At 52.1% G+C, this 16,912-nt stretch overlaps 1 protein-coding gene across 1 annotated transcript in view; it reads right to left on the minus strand.

Annotated features, from left to right (window-relative positions):
• The window catches only part of TRIM3 (tripartite motif containing 3), a 56,491-nt gene extending 46,104 nt beyond the window's left edge, over positions 1-10,387 (minus strand). The window contains exon 1 of the mRNA XM_073562897.1: positions 10,200-10,387. The gene's annotated coding sequence lies outside the window, so the exon portion shown is untranslated. The remainder of the gene's footprint in view (positions 1-10,199) is intronic.
• Between the last annotated feature and the right edge of the window lie 6,525 nt (positions 10,388-16,912).

Genomic DNA, 16,912 nt, shown 5'->3' on the forward strand with positions numbered 1-16,912 from the left:
TCCTATGGGATTCCACAATGCTGTGCTAATGCTGCTGATTTTCCTGTGGCGGAATCGCATCGCAGAAAAATATGCAGCATGCTCATTAATTTGTGGAATCGTGGCGATTCCGCCCACATAGGAATGCATTGTTCCGCTTACTTTACTGTGGCTGTGCCCACCATGCGAAAAGTAAGCAGAACATTTGCGGATGGTACCCACGGTCCGGAGGAGAGGAGATTGACCTCCAGGCTTTGGGTACCATATCCCTGTAAAAAATAGAATTAAAATTAAAAAATCGGGTTATATTCACCTTCCGATGTCCCGCGCAGCGTCCCCAGGCTTCAGGAATGCTCCCGGCAGGTCCTATTCCCAGCAATGCATTGCGATAATGACCTTTGCTGACGCTGCTATCTCGCGAGACCGCGACGTTATCAAAGGTCATTGCCGCAATCCATCATTGGGAACGGGACCTGCCGCAGCATCGCGGAGGCCCGGGAAGGCTGTGCGGGACATCGAAAGGTGAATATAACCCGATTTTTTTTATTATTTTTAACATCCTATCTTTTACTACTGATGCCGCATAGGCAGCCTCAATAGTAAGAAGTTTGTCACACTCGTCAAACACTGTGTATGACGAATGTGACCAACCAGCTACAGATCGCTTGGAAAACGCTAGCATTCTGCAAGCTAATTACACTTCCAAATCGCTAGTTTTCCCGCAGGAAAATCGCGGGAATTTAAATGCGATTTTCCCGCGGAATGGAATTCCGGAATTCTCGCGGTAACTTCTGCGGGAATTCCACAATGTGTGAACCCAGCCTTACCCTTGGAGAAATAAAAAAAATTGAACCTGAAGTAATTTTTTTCTGTGAAAAAAAGTTAAATGTTCATTAAACATTCAAAAACTTCCTGTGAAGCCCCTGAAGGGTTAATAAACTTCTTGAATGTGGTGTTGAGCACCTTGAGGGGTGCAGTTTTTAGAATGGTGTCACTTTGGGGTATTTTCTATCATATAGACCCCTCAAAGTGGCTTCAAATGTGATGTGGTCCCTAAAAATAAAATGGTGTAAAAGTGAGAAATCGCTGGTCAACTTTTAACCCTTATAACTTCCTAACAAAAAAAAATAATGTTGGTTCCCAAATTGTGCTGATGTAAAGTAAACATGTGGGAAATGTTACTTATCAAGTTTTTTGTGTGCCGTATCTCTGTGATTTAAGGGCATAAAAATTCAAAGTTGGAAAATTGCGAAATTTTCAAAGTTTTCACTTTTTTTTTCACAAATAAACACAAGTTATATGAATGAAATTTTACCACTAACATGAAGGACAATATGTCACGAGAAAACAATGTCAGAATCACCGGGATCCATGGAAGCTCCAGATTTATCACCTCATAAAGGGACAGGGGTCAGAATTGTAAGAATTGGCCTGGGAATTAACGTGCAAATTACCCATGGGGGTGAAGGGGTTAAAGCTATGAAAATTCAAAGTTGGAAAAAAAAAATTTTCACCAAATTTCCCTTTTTTCACATCAAAGAAATGTTACCACTAACATGAAGTACAATAAGAAATGAAAAAACATCTGTCATGGGGAGGAGCACAGAGTAATGTAGAAGGCAGAGGACAGGTCTAGGAGGAGGAGCAGAGTAATGTAGAAGGCAGAGGACAGGTCTAGGAGGAGGAGCACAGAGTAATGTAGAAGGCAGAGGACAGGTCTAGGAGGAGGAGCGCAGAGTAATGTAGAAGGCAGAGGACAGGTCTAGGAGGAGGAGCGCAGAGTAATGTAGAAGGCAGAGGACAGGTCTAGGAGGAGGAGCACAGAGTAATGTAAAAGGCAGAGGACAGGTCTAGGAGGAGGAGCGCAGAGTAATGTAGAAGGCAGAAGACAGGTCTAGGAGGAGGAGAACAGAGTAATGTAGAAGGCAGAGGACAGGTCTAGGAGGAGGAGCGCAGAGTAATGTAGAAGGCAGAGGACAGGTCTAGGAGGAGGAGCGCACAGTAATGTAGAAGGCAGAGGACAGGTCTAGGAGGAGGAGCACAGAGTAATGTAGAAGGCAGAGGACAGGTCTAGGAGGAGGAGCGCAGAGTAATGTAGAAGGCAGAAGACAGGTCTAGGAGGAGGAGAACAGAGTAATGTAGAAGGCAGAGGACAGGTCTAGGAGGAGGAGCACAGAGTAATGTAGAAGGCAGAGGACAGGTCTAGGAGGAGGAGCACAGAGTAATGTAGAAGGCAGAGGACAGGTCTAGGAGGAGGAGCACAGAGTAATGTAGAAGGCAGAGGACAGGTCTAGGAGGAGGAGAACAGAGTAATGTAGAAGGCAGAGGACAGGTCTAGGAGGAGGAGCGCAGAGTAATGTAGAAGGCAGAGGACAGGTCCAGGAGGAGAAGCACAGAGTAATGTAGAAGGTAGAGGACAGGTCTAGGAGGAGGTGCGCAGAGTAATGTAGAAGGCAGAGGAGAGGTCTAGGAGGAGGAGCACAGAGTAATGTAGAAGGCAGAGAACAGGTCTAGGAGGAGGAGCAGAGAGTAATGTAGAAGGCAGAGGACAGGTCTAGGAGGAGGAGAACAGAGTAATGTAGAAGGCAGAGGACAGGTCTAGGAGCAGCACAGAGTAATGTAGAAGGCAGAGGACAGGTCTAGGAGGAGGAGCACAGAGTAATGTAGGAGGCAGAGGACAGGTCCAGGAGGAGAAGCACAGAGTAATGTAGAAGGTAGAGGACAGGTCTAGGAGGAGGTGCGCAGAGTAATGTAGAAGGCAGAGGACAGGTCCAGGAGGAGAAGCACAGAGTAATGTAGAAGGCAGAGAACAGGTCTAGGAGGAGGAGCAGAGAGTAATGTAGAAGGCAGAGGACAGGTCTAGGAGGAGGAGAACAGAGTAATGTAGAAGGCAGAGGACAGGTCTAGGAGCAGCACAGAGTAATGTAGAAGGCAGAGGACAGGTCTAGGAGGAGGAGCACAGAGTAATGTAGGAGGCAGAGAACAGGTCTAGGAGAAGGAGCACAGAGTAATGTAGAAGGCAGAGGACAGGTCTAGGAGGAGGAGAACAGAGTAATGTAAAAGGCAGAGGACAGGTCTAGGAGGAGCACAGAGTAATGTAGAAGGCAGAGGACAGGTCTAGGAGGAGGAGAACAGAGTAATGTAGAAGGCAGAGGAGAGGTCTAGGAGGAGGAGCACAGAGTAATGTAGGAGGCAGAGGACAGGTCTAGGAGAAGGAGCACAGAGTAATGTAGAAGGCAGGGGACAGGTCCAGGAGGAGAAGCACAGAGCAATGTAGAAGGCAGAGGACAGGTCTAGGAGGAGGAGCACAGAGAAATGTAGAAGGCAGAGGACAGGTCTAGGATGAGCACAGAGTAATGTAGAAGGCAGAGGACAGGTCTAGGAGAAGGAGCACAGAGTAATGTAGAAGGCAGAGGACAGGTCTAGGAGGAGGAGCACAGAGTAATGTAGAAGGCAGAGGACAGGTCTAGGAGGAGGAGCGCAGAGTAATGTAGAAGGCAGAGGACAGGTCTAGGAGGAGGTGCGCAGAGTAATGTAGAAGGCAGAAGACAGGTCTAGGAGGAGGAGAACAGAGTAATGTAGAAGGCAGAGGACAGGTCTAGGAGGAGGAGCACAGAGTAATGTAGAAGGCAGAGGACAGGTCTAGGAGGAGGAGCACAGAGTAATGTAGAAGGCAGAGGACAGGTCTAGGAGGAGGAGCACAGAGTAATGTAGAAGGCAGAGGACAGGTCTAGGAGGAGGAGAACAGAGTAATGTAGAAGGCAGAGGACAGGTATAGGAGGAGGAGCGCAGAGTAATGTAGAAGGCAGAGGACAGGTCCAGGAGGAGAAGCACAGAGTAATGTAGAAGGCAGAGAACAGGTCTAGGAGGAGGAGTACAGAGTAATGTAGAAGGCAGAGGACAGGTCTAGGAGGAGGAGAACAGAGTAATGTAGAAGGCAGAGGACAGGTCTAGGAGAAGGAGCGCAGAGTAATGTAGACGGCAGAGGACAGGTCTAGGAGGAGAAGCACAGAGTAATATAGAAGGTAGAGGACAGGTCTAGGAGGATGAGCAGAGTAATGTAGAAGGCAGAGGACAGGGCCAGGAGGAGAAGGAGAACAGAATAATGTAGAAGGCAGAGGACAGATCTAGGAGGAAGAGCACAGAGTAATGTAGAAGGCAGAGAACAGGTCTAGGAGGAGGAGCACAGAGTAATGTAGAAGGTAGAGGACAGGTCTAGCAGGAGGAGCACAGAGTAATGTAGAAGGCAGAGAACAGGTCTAGGAGTAGGAGCACAGAGTAATGTAGAAGGCAGAGGACAGGTCTAGGAGGAGGAGCACAGAGTAATGTAGAAGGCAGAGGACAGGTCTAGGAGGAGGAGTACAGAGTAATGTAGAAGGCAGAGGACAGGTCTAGGAGGAGTACAGAGTAATGTAGAAGGAGAGAGGACAGGTCTAGGAGAAGGAGCACAGAGTAATGTAGAAGGCAGAGGACAGGTCTAGGAGGAGCACAGAGTAATGTAGAAGGCAGAGAACAGGTCTAAGAGGAGGCGCACAGAATAATGTAGAAGGCAGAGGACAGGTCTAGGAGGAGGAGCAGAGAGTAATGTAGAAGGCAGAGGACAGGTCTAGGAGGAGGAGAACAGAGTAATGTAGAAGGCAGAGGACAGGTCTAGGAGCAGCACAGAGTAATGTAGAAGGCAGAGGACAGGTCTAGGAGGAGGAGCACAGAGTAATGTAGAAGGCAGAGGACAGGTCTAGGAGGAGGAGCACAGAGTAATGTAGAAGGCAGAGGACAGGTCTAGGAGGAGGAGCGCAGAGTAATGTAGAAGGCAGAGGACAGGTCTAGGAGGAGGAGAACAGAGTAATGAAGAAGGCAGAGGACAGGTCTAGGAGGAGGAGCACAGAGTAATGTAGAAGGCAGAGGACAGGTCTAGGAGGAGGAGCACAGAGTAATGTAGAAGGCAGAGGACAGGTCTAGGAGGAGGAGAACAGAGTAATGTAGAAGGCAGAGGACAGGTCTAGGAGGAGGAGCGCAGAGTAATGTAGAAGGCAGAGGACAGGTCCAGGAGGAGAAGCAAAGAGTAATGTAGAAGGCAGAGGACAGGTCTAGGAGGAGGAGCGCAGAGTAATGTAGAAGGCAGCAGACAAGTCTAGGAGGAGGAGCACAGAGTAATGTAGAAGGCAGAGGACAGGTCTAGGAGGAGGAGAACAGAGTAATGTAGAAGGCAGAGGACAGGTCTAGGAGGAGGAGCGCAGAGTAATGTAGAAGGCAGCAGACAAGTCTAGGAGGAGGAGCACAGAGTAATGCAGAAGGCAGAGGACAGGTCTAGGAGGAGGAGAACAGAGTAATGTAGAAGGCAGAGGACAGGTCTAGGAGGAGGAGCGCAGAGTAATGTAGAAGGCAGAGGACAGGTCCAGGAGGAGGAGTACAGAGTAATGTAGAAGGCAGAGGACAGGTCTAGGAGGAGGAGTACAGAGTAATGTAGAAGGCAGAGGACAGGTCTAGGAGGAGGAGCACAGAGTAATGTAGAAGGCAGAGGACAGGTCTAGGAGAAGGAGCGCAGAGTAATGTAGAAGGCAGAGAACAGGTCTAGGAGGAGAAGCACAGAGTAATGTAGAAGGCAGAGGACAGGGCCAGGAGGAGGAGCACAGAGTAATGTAGACGGCAGAGGACAGGTCTAGGAGGAGAAGCACAGAGCAATGTAGAAGGTAGAGGACAGGTCTAGGAGGATGAGCAGAGTAATGTAGAAGGCAGAGGACAGGGCCAGGAGGAGAAGGAGAACAGAGTAATGTAGAAGGCAGAGGACAGATCTAGGAGGAAGAGCACAGAGTAATGTAAAAGGCAGAGGACAGGTCTAGGAGGAGGAGAACAGAGTAATGTAGAAGGTAGAGGACAGGTCTAGCAGGAGGAGCACAGAGTAATGTAGAAGGCAGAGAACAGGTCTAGGAGGAGGAGCACAGAGTAATGTAGAAGGCAGAGGACAGGTCTAGGAGGAGAAGAACAGAGTAATGTAGAAGTCAGAGGACAGGTCTAGGAGGAGGAGCACAGAGTAATGTAGAAGGTAGAGGACAGGTCTAGCAGGAGGAGCACAGAGTAATGTAGAAGGTAGAGAACAGGTCTAGGAGGAGGAGGACAGAGTAATGTAGAAGGCAGAGGACAGGTCTAGGAGGAGAAGAACAGAGTAATGTAGAAGGCAGAGGACAGGTCTAGGAGGAGGAGCACAGAGTAATGTAGAAGGCAGAGGACAGGTCTAGGAGGAGGAGCACAGAGTAATGTAGAAGGCAGAGGACAGGTCTAGGAGGAGGAGCACAGAGTAATGTAGAAGGCAGAGGACAGGTCTAGGAGGAGGAGCGCAGAGTAATGTAGAAGGCAGAGGACAGGTCTAGGAGGAGGAGCACAGAGTAATGTAGAAGGCAGAGGACAGGTCTAGGAGGAGGAGCACAGAGTATTGTAGAAGGCAGAGGACAGGTCTAGGAGGAGGAGCAGAGTAATGTAGAAGGCAGAGGACAGGTCTAGGAGGAGGAGCACAGAGTAATGTAGAAGGCAGAGGACAGGTCTAGGAGGAGGAGCGCAGAGTAATGTAGAAGGCAGAGGACAGGTCTAGGAGGAGGAGCACAGAGTAATGTAGAAGGCAGATGACAGGTCTAGGAGGAGGAGCACAGAGTAATGTAGAAGGCAGAGGACAGGTCTAGGAGGAGGAGCACAGAGTAATGTAGAAGGCAGAGGATAGGTCTAGGAGGAGGAGAACAGAGTAATGTAGAAGGCAGAGGACAGGTCTAGGAGGAGGAGCACAGAGTAATGTAGAAGGCAGAGGACAGGTCTAGGAGGAGGAGCGCAGAGTAATGTAGAAGGCAGAGGATAGGTCTAGGAGGAGGAGCACAGAGTAATGTAGAAGGCAGAGGACAGGTCTAGGAGGAGTAGCACAGAGTAATGTAGAAGGCAGAGGACAGGTCTAGGAGGAGAAGAACAGAGTAATGTAGAAGGCAGAGGACAGGTCTAGGAGGAGGAGCGCAGAGTAATGTAGAAGGCAGAGGACAGGTCTAGGAGGAGGAGCACAGAGTAATGTAGAAGGCAGAGGACAGGTCTAGGAGGAGGAGCACAGAGTAATGTAGAAGGCAGAGGACAGGTCTAGGAGGAGGAGCAGAGTAATGTAGAAGGCAGAGGACAGGTCTAGGAGGAGGAGCACAGAGTAATGTAGAAGGCAGAGGACAGGTCTAGGAGGAGGAGCGCAGAGTAATGTAGAAGGCAGAGGACAGGTCTAGGAGGAGGAGCACAGAGTAATGTAGAAGGCAGAGGACAGGTCTAGGAGGAGGAGCACAGAGTAATGTAGAAGGCAGAGGACAGGTCTAGGAGGAGGAGCACAGAGTAATGTAGAAGGCAGAGGATAGGTCTAGGAGGAGGAGAACAGAGTAATGTAGAAGGCAGAGGACAGGTCTAGGAGGAGGAGCACAGAGTAATGTAGAAGGCAGAGGACAGGTCTAGGAGGAGGAGCGCAGAGTAATGTAGAAGGCAGAGGATAGGTCTAGGAGGAGGAGCACAGAGTAATGTAGAAGGCAGAGGACAGGTCTAGGAGGAGGAGCACAGAGTAATGTAGAAGGCAGAGGATAGGTCTAGGAGGAGAAGAACAGAGTAATGTAGAAGGCAGAGGACAGGTCTAGGAGGAGAAGCACAGAGTAATGTAGAAGGCAGAGGACAGGTCTAGGAGGAGAAGAACAGAGTAATGTAGAAGGCAGAGGACAGGTCTAGGAGGAGGAGCACAGAGTAATGTAGAAGGCAGAGGACAGGTCTAGGAGGAGGAGCACAGAGTAATGTAGAAGGCAGAGGACAGGTCTAGGAGGAGAAGAACAGAGTAATGTAGAAGGCAGAGGACAGGTCTAGGAGGAGGAGCGCAGAGTAATGTAGAAGGCAGAGGATAGGTCTAGGAGGAGGAGCACAGAGTAATGTAGAAGGCAGAGGACAGGTCTAGGAGGAGAAGAACAGAGTAATGTAGAAGGCAGAGGACAGGTCTAGGAGGAGGAGCACAGAGTAATGTAGAAGGCAGAGGACAGGTCTAGGAGGAGAAGAACAGAGTAATGTAGAAGGCAGAGGACAGGTCTAGGAGGAGGAGCACAGAGTAATGTAGAAGGCAGAGGACAGGTCTAGGAGGAGAAGAACAGAGTAATGTAGAAGGCAGAGGACAGGTCTAGGAGGAGGAGCACAGAGTAATGTAGAAGGCAGAGGACAGGTCTAGGAGGAGGAGCACAGAGTAATGTAGAAGGCAGAGGACAGGTCTAGGAGGAGAAGAACAGAGTAATGTAGAAGGCAGAGGACAGGTCTAGGAGGAGGAGCGCAGAGTAATGTAGAAGGCAGAGGATAGGTCTAGGAGGAGGAGCACAGAGTAATGTAGAAGGCAGAGGACAGGTCTAGGAGGAGGAGCGCAGAGTAATGTAGAAGGCAGAGGATAGGTCTAGGAGGAGGAGCACAGAGTAATGTAGAAGGCAGAGGACAGGTCTAGGAGGAGAAGAACAGAGTAATGTAGAAGGCAGAGGACAGGTCTAGGAGGAGAAGCACAGAGTAATGTAGAAGGCAGAGGACAGGTCTAGGAGGAGGAGAACAGAGTAATGTAGAAGGCAGAGGAGAGGTCTAGGAGGAGGAGCAGAGTAATGTAGAAGGTAGAGGACAGGTCTAGGAGGAGGAGCACAGAGTAATGTAGAAGGCAGAGGATAGGTCTAGGAGGAGGAGCACAGAGTAATGTAGAAGGCAGAGGACAGGTCTAGGAGGAGAAGAACAGAGTAATGTAGAAGGCAGAGGACAGGTCTAGGAGGAGGAGAACAGAGTAATGTAGAAGGCAGAGGAGAGGTCTAGGAGGAGGAGCAGAGTAATGTAGAAGGTAGAGGACAGGTCTAGGAGGAGGAGCACAGAGTAATGTAGAAGGCAGAGGATAGGTCTAGGAGGAGGAGCACAGAGTAATGTAGAAGGCAGAGGACAGGTCTAGGAGGAGAAGCACAGAGTAATGTAGAAGGCAGAGGACAGGTCTAGGAGGAGGAGAACAGAGTAATGTAGAAGGCAGAGGAGAGGTCTAGGAGGAGGAGCAGAGTAATGTAGAAGGTAGAGGACAGGTCTAGGAGGAGGAGCGCAGAGTAATGTAGAAGGCAGAGGATAGGTCTAGGAGGAGGAGCACAGAGTAATGTAGAAGGCAGAGGACAGGTCTAGGAGGAGAAGAACAGAGTAATGTAGAAGGCAGAGGACAGGTCTAGGAGGAGAAGCACAGAGTAATGTAGAAGGCAGAGGACAGGTCTAGGAGGAGGAGCACAGAGTAATGTAGAAGGCAGAGGACAGGTCTAGGAGGAGTAGCACAGAGTAATGTAGAAGGTAGAGGACAGGTCTAGGAGGAGGAGCACAGAGTAATGTAGAAGGCAGAGGACAGGTCTAGGAGGAGTAGCACAGAGTAATGTAGAAGGCAGAGGACAGGTCTAGGAGGAGAAGAACAGAGTAATGTAGAAGGCAGAGGACAGGTCTAGGAGGAGAAGCACAGAGTAATGTAGAAGGCAGAGGACAGGTCTAGGAGGAGGAGAACAGAGTAATGTAGAAGGCAGAGGAGAGGTCTAGGAGGAGGAGCGCAGAGTAATGTAGAAGGCAGAGGACAGGTCCAAGAGGAGAAGCACAGAGTAATGTAGAAGGCAGAGGACAGGTCTAGGAGGAGGAGAACAGAGTAATGTAGAAGGCAGAGGAGAGGTCTAGGAGGAGGAGCAGAGTAATGTAGAAGGCAGAGGACAGGTCTAGGAGGAGGAGCGCAGAGTAATGTAGAAGGTAGAGAACAGGTCTAGGAGGAGAAGAACAGAGTAATGTAGAAGGCAGAGGACAGGTCTAGGAGGAGGAGCACAGAGTAATGTAGAAGGCAGAGGACAGGTCTAGGAGGAGAAGAACAGAGTAATGTAGAAGGTAGAGGACAGGTCTAGGAGGAGGAGCACAGAGTAATGTAGAAGGCAGAGGACAGGTCTAGGAGGAGGAGCGCAGAGTAATGTAGAAGGCAGAGGACAGGTCTAGGAGGAGGAGCAGAGTAATGTAGAAGACTTGCAGGCGGCAATCACCGTTGCGCGGGGGCGGTAACACTGTCGCTCAGGGGCAGTCTCACCATTCCTCGGAGGCAGTCACTGTTACTCAGGGGGGCAGGCGGTGCTGTCCTGCAGAGGCTGCGGGCACAAGGAGCAGTAGCGGCCGGTACTTGCAGGTGACTCCCCTAGGTTTGGCTCACTCACCTTAGGGCGCGGTCCCGGCGGCGCGCACTCTCCCTCGGGCGCGGTCCCGGCGGCGCGCACTCTCCCTCGGGCGCGGTCCCGGCGGCGCGCACTCTCCCTCGGGCGCTGTCAGGCCGCGGCCTTCTCGTCTCCTGCTGCCATTGTAGAGAGAACAGCTGAGAGTGATGACGTCACCGCAGCGACTGCCATCACTGTCCCGCCTCTGGCTGACGTCACCAGCTGCACCCACCACGTGACGGCGAGTCGCCGGATGATTGCCATGGTAACTGGAGCCTCATGATCCCGAGGAGAGTGCGCGCGCAGAAACCGGCGACAGAGGGGGGGAGGAGGATACACGGCGGAGAGGGGACATGATGGAGGTGGGGTGGAGTGATGGTGGTAGTGAGGGGACATGATGGAGGTGGGGTGGAGTGATGGTGGTAGTGAGGGGACATGATGGAGGTGAGGTGGAGTGATGGTGGTAGTGAGGGGACATGATGGAGGTGGGGTGGAGTGATGGTGGTAGTGAGGGGACATGATGGAGGTGGGGTGGAGTGATGGTGGTAGTGAGGGGACATGATGGGGGTGGGGTGGAGTGATGGAGGTAGTGAGGGGACATGATGGAGGTGGGGTGGAGTGATGGTGGTAGTGAGGGGACATGATGGAGGTGGGGTGGAGTGATGGTGGTAGTGAGGGGACATGATGGAGGTGGGGTGGAGTGATGGTAGTGAGGAGACATGATGGAGGTGGGGTGGAGTGATGGTGGTAGTGAGGGGACATGATGGAGGTGGGGTGGAGTGATGGTGGTAGTGAGGGGACATGATGGAGGTGGGGTGGAGTGATGGTGGTAGTGAGGGGACATGATGGAGGTGGGGTGGAGTGATGGTGGTAGTGAGGGGACATGATGGAGGTGGGGTGGAGTGATGGTAGTGAGGAGACATGATGGAGGTGGGGTGGAGTGATGGTGGTAGTGAGGGGACATGATGGAGGTGGGGTGGAGTGATGGTGGTAGTGAGGGGACATGATGGAGGTGGGGTGGAGTGATGGTGGTAGTGAGGGGACATGATGGAGGTGAGGTGGAGTGATGGAGGTAGTGAGGGGACATGATGGAGGTGGGGTGGAGTGATGGTGGTAGTGAGGGGACATGATGGAGGTGGGGTGGAGTGATGGTGGTAGTGAGGGGACATGATGGAGGTGGGGTGGAGTGATGGTGGTAGTGAGGGGACATGATGGAGGTGAGGTGGAGTGATGGTGGTAGTGAGGGGACATGATGGAGGTGGGGTGGAGTGATGGTGGTAGTGAGGGGACATGATGGAGGTGGGGTGGAGTGATGGTAGTGAGGAGACATGATGGAGGTGGGGTGGAGTGATGGTGGTAGTGAGGGGACATGATGGAGGTGGGGTGGAGTGATGGTGGTAGTGAGGGGACATGATGGAGGTGGGGTGGAGTGATGGTGGTAGTGAGGGGACATGATGGAGGTGAGGTGGAGTGATGGAGGTAGTGAGGGGACATGATGGAGGTGGGGTGGAGTGATGGTGGTAGTGAGGGGACATGATGGAGGTGAGGTGGAGTGATGGTGGTAGTGAGGGGACATGATGGAGGTGGGGTGGAGTGATGGTGGTAGTGAGGGGACATGATGGAGGTGGGGTGGAGTGATGGTGGTAGTGAGGGGACATGATGGAGGTGGGGTGGAGTGATGGTGGTAGTGAGGGGACATGATGGAGGTGAGGTGGAGTGATGGTGGTAGTGAGGGGACATGATGGAGGTGGGGTGGAGTGATGGTGGTAGTGAGGGGACATGATGGAGGTGGGGTGGAGTGATGGTGGTAGTGAGGAGACATGATGGAGGTGAGGTGGAGTGATGGTGGTAGTGAGGGGACATGATGGAGGTGGGGTGGAGTGATGGTGGTAGTGAGGGGACATGATGGAGGTGAGGTGGAGTGATGGTGGTAGTGAGGGGACATGATGGAGGTGGGGTGGAGTGATGGTGGTAGTGAGGGGACATGGTGGAGGTGGGGTGGAGTGATGGTGGTAGTGAGGGGACATGATGGAGGTGGGGTGGAGTGATGGTAGTGAGGAGACATGATGGAGGTGAGGTGGAGTGATGGTGGTAGTGAGGGGACATGATGGAGGTGAGGTGGAGTGATGGAGGTAGTGAGGGGACATGATGGAGGTGAGGTGGAGTGATGGTGGTAGTGAGGGGACATGATGGAGGTGGGGTGGAGTGATGGTGGTAGTGAGGGGACATGATGGAGGTGGGGTGGAGTGATGGTGGTAGTGAGGGGACATGGTGGAGGTGGGGTGGAGTGATGGTGGTAGTGAGGGGACATGATGGAGGTGGGGTGGAGTGATGGTAGTGAGGAGACATGATGGAGGTGAGGTGGAGTGATGGTGGTAGTGAGGGGACATGATGGAGGTGAGGTGGAGTGATGGAGGTAGTGAGGGGACATGATGGAGGTGAGGTGGAGTGATGGTGGTAGTGAGGGGACATGATGGAGGTGGGGTGGAGTGATGGTGGTAGTGAGGAGACATGATGGAGGTGAGGTGGAGTGATGGTGGTAGTGAGGGGACATGATGGAGGTGAGGTGGAGTGATGGTGGTAGTGAGGGGACATGATGGAGGTGGGGTGGAGTGATGGTGGTAGTGAGGGGACATGATGGAGGTGGGGTGGAGTGATGGTGGTAGTGAGGGGACATGGTGGAGGTGGGGTGGAGTGATGGTGGTAGTGAGGGGACATGATGGAGGTGGGGTGGAGTGATGGTAGTGAGGAGACATGATGGAGGTGAGGTGGAGTGATGGTGGTAGTGAGGGGACATGATGGAGGTGAGGTGGAGTGATGGAGGTAGTGAGGGGACATGATGGAGGTGAGGTGGAGTGATGGTGGTAGTGAGGGGACATGATGGAGGTGGGGTGGAGTGATGGTGGTAGTGAGGAGACATGATGGAGGTGAGGTGGAGTGATGGTGGTAGTGAGGGGACATGATGGAGGTGAGGTGGAGTGATGGTGGTAGTGAGGGGACATGATGGAGGTGGGGTGGAGTGATGGTGGTAGTGAGGGGACATGATGGAGGTGGGGTGGAGTGATGGTGGTAGTGAGGGGACATGATGGAGGTGAGGTGGAGTGATGGTGGTAGTGAGGGGACATGATGGAGGTGGGGTGGAGTGATGGAGGTAGTGAGGGGACATGATGGAGGTGGGGTGGAGTGATGGAGGTAGTGAGGGGACATGATGGTGGTGGGGTGAAGTGATGGTGGTAGTGAGGAGACATGATGGAGGTGGGGTGGAGTGATGGAGGTAGTGAGGGGACATGATGGAGGTGGGGTGGAGTGATGGAGGTTGTGATGTACAATGTCTGTGAGGTATGGGGTTTTGTCTACAAAATATGATGTTTTCTGTTGTAACTTTCCAGAAAAATCCAGCCCTCTATGCCAATGCAGGCTGTCAGCTCATGCAGCACCTTCCCCCCTCCTCTTTTCGCCCATGGCTCACTCACACACTGACCAGTGCCCCCTGCCTGGGCTAGCTCTGAAACCTTAAACCAACTTCCTCTCGAAGAGCAGGGGGAAGGGATCCCTTTGTTCGGAAAAACACAGGCTGTATGCCGGTATATGGGAAACATAAAAGTCATATTACGAAAACCATACCAAGTAGAGATATGAAAATCATATTTTTGTAACCTGAGCGGTCCCAGCTTCGATACCGTGTCTCTTTCGAAGTTCCACCCTGCCCAGAACATGAGATATGATTTGCGCCCAAATGGACGGTCATATCGCATAGATGTTTGATGTTTTCTTGATGGGCTCATTACGCTGGGAAACATGATACCACTGATGAGTCCATACCAGCTTCTCCCATAAAGTTATAGCTAATCTAAGTTTTGTAGCCAAAACATAACTTGGATAAGAGAGGTGGGATCAACCCAGAATGCACCTCTCCGTGATGTCACATAGGAAAGTCTATAAGGCATTTCCTGGGCAAACCAGCTCAGAACAGCTGCAGAGTCCGTGCTGACAAGAACTCCAGATGAATGGAGACGTGTGGCTCCTCCCCCCTTAAAGCCGCATGGTCTGCCTAAGGAACAATATGGAACTGTGAGTGTAATCTCTTTGTTTTCTCCACTTTTATTTTATACCTGTACTGTACATATTTTATGTCTCAATTTTATAGCAACTTTTATCTGTAATCACTGTCCTCTTTCGGAAAATAAATGAAATTATTTAGATCTGTCTCCATGCTCTAAGAATCGAACTATACGCCTTTGATAGATAATCGCTACTAATTCAAAGGGTTTGCCACGGACCCTCTTAATTTAACACTGTGAATTAAGTAACCGTGACTGGTGGCAGCGCGTTGTGCACGGCTATTACGGCTTGCTGGCAGTACAGAAGGGTCTTATATTGCTGAATAAGGGTCTGCAGCCACAGCATTGATAATTCCCTTACTGCAGAAGCCTAATTGCCGGTTCACAACAGGCAGCCCGTCCGGCGACCAATTATCCTAGGTGCAGTTCCCTGACTGACCTGAGGGTAAGGGGGGCGCCGGAGAGCTGTGAGTTCCAAAGTGGAACTGAGAAAGTGGGATATACATAAATCCCCGCAGTACTTGGAAGATTGATAGCAGTGGTGGGGCATCCAAATTAAACTCCCCCTGCGGCAAATTGTAGAGCGAGATTAGCTTGCTGGATATTTTTGGTCACATGGTGCCAGTGTTGGGATAACTAAGATAAGCCCCACTGCGCCTGTGATAGCCGTGTGCCGGCATTGTGTCACGCCCCTCCGTCCGCTGATACACCCGTGTCAGTGGTGGGACTGTGACATAGTGGTGACACAGGGTCCGCTGTCCGTCGCGTTTTACTGCCAGCGGGACCCCCGTTAGTCGTCGCCCGTAAGTGGACGAACGGCGGAGGGCTGTTCGTCACATATTGGTGGCAGCGCGGTGGGATAATCCTAGAGCATTAGTGATTTGGTTTGAGCAATCATTCCTCTCACTAAAGACCTGCACGGTTCCTGCGGGAATCCTGCATCATAGGTTTTGGAGAACAGACTCAGTGGTTACTAGTCCTGAGACATTAGTGTGTACTTGCAAGTATCCCCCTCCCGTTTCTTCGTTTTTCTTTTTCTATCTTTTATTTGGCAACCATGGCGGCGATGACAGTGGAGTGGTATCAGAAGCAGAAAAAGGACACCCTTGCTGGGTTATGCACGTACCGAGGCATAGACGCCGCAGGCGGAACCAAAGATCAAATGATCGCGGCTCTAGTGCAGCTGGACAACGGCCAGAATCCAGCGAGCGCAGAAGTTGGCCCAAGTTGCCATGGGGCTGCAGCAGAGGCTCCACTCCTGAGCGCTGGCCCCACATTCAACCAGAACGGGGTGGACCCCTATCTGCAAATGGCCTTGGACGAACTCCCCGCCGAAGACAGGGATGGGCGGGTGAGGCTGATCCAGCAATATCGGCAGGAGGCCCAAGCCGAACGTGAGCGCCAAGCTGAGGCTGAGAGAGCCGAGCGCCAGGCGCAGAGGGCCCATGAACTGGAGGTACTCCAGCGGGGTGGGAATGCCCCCACAGCCCGAAGCAGTGAGCCCAGCAGCGTCCAGACTCCTAAACCCCGGCCAGAGCATTTTCCCGTGATGGAAAAGGATGGGGACTTGGACACATTTCTGCGAGCCTTTGAGAAAGCCTGCAGACAGTACCAGCTGCCTAGAGACCAATGGGCAAGGTACTTGACCCCAGGGCTAAAAGGCAAAGCCCTGGAGGCATTTGCTTCTCTTCCGCCAGAAGCCGATGACGACTATGACGCCATAAAGCAGGCGCTGATCGCCAAATACCGGCTGACACCTGAGGTATACCGAAAGAAGTTCCGACACCTCCAACGTGGCCCACACGATAGCTACAGTGATGTGGTGCAAGGACTCAGGACCCACTTTGACCAGTGGATCCATGGACTGTCCGTTGAAACCTTTGAGCAGCTACGGGACCTGATGATCAAAGACCAGTTCCTGCATCTCTGCCCAGCTGAGGTCCGACAGTTCATCCTGGACCGCGAACCAACGAACGCGGACAAAGCGGCGCAGATCGCCGACAACCACGAGGCCAACCGGAAGCCCGAGACGCGGAGGCCAGTCGCCACCAGCTGGAAAGGGGGTAAGCCAGCAACCAACCCCAATGCCCCAGCTAGCCGTCCCTCCGGAGGCCCTGTCCCTGTTGCCAACAACAGGCCGGCTACTGACAGTCGCCTGTGTCACCACTGCAAGCGGCCTGGTCACTTCTCTTACACCTGTCCGAATAGGCCGAAGAACCCCCCAGCCAAGGCCCCCGGGCCCAACGCCTCTGTTCTTTTGGTGGGAGGTGTGGTTGGGAGGGCTGACGACACCGTTCAACCTGTTCAGGTGGGGGCCCGTCTTGCTACAGGCCTCAAGGACACCGGGGCTGAACGAACCCTCATCCGTCCTGGACTGGCGGCCCCTGAAGAGTTTGTTGAGGGGAAAACCCTGACTGTCACCGGGATTGGAGGCACCCGTTGTCCCTTGCCAGTGGCACGAGTTTTTCTTGACTGGGGTGCCGGGAGCGGGTTGAGGGAGGTGGGAGTGTCTGAAAATTTGCCCACTGATGTTTTATTGGGGACTGACTTGGGGAGGATGGTTGCATACTATGTCCCTGACACCCTTCCCCAAACTGATAATAAGGGTAACGTTAACCCTGATGATGTTGATGATGGGAAACTGAATGTGTTACC

The sequence above is a fragment of the Dendrobates tinctorius genome, unplaced genomic scaffold, assembly GCF_039654945.1.
Source record: "Dendrobates tinctorius isolate UK_male_01 unplaced genomic scaffold, ASM3965494v1 ptg000369l, whole genome shotgun sequence".
In the NCBI taxonomy this organism is placed as follows: Eukaryota; Metazoa; Chordata; class Amphibia; order Anura; family Dendrobatidae; genus Dendrobates; species Dendrobates tinctorius.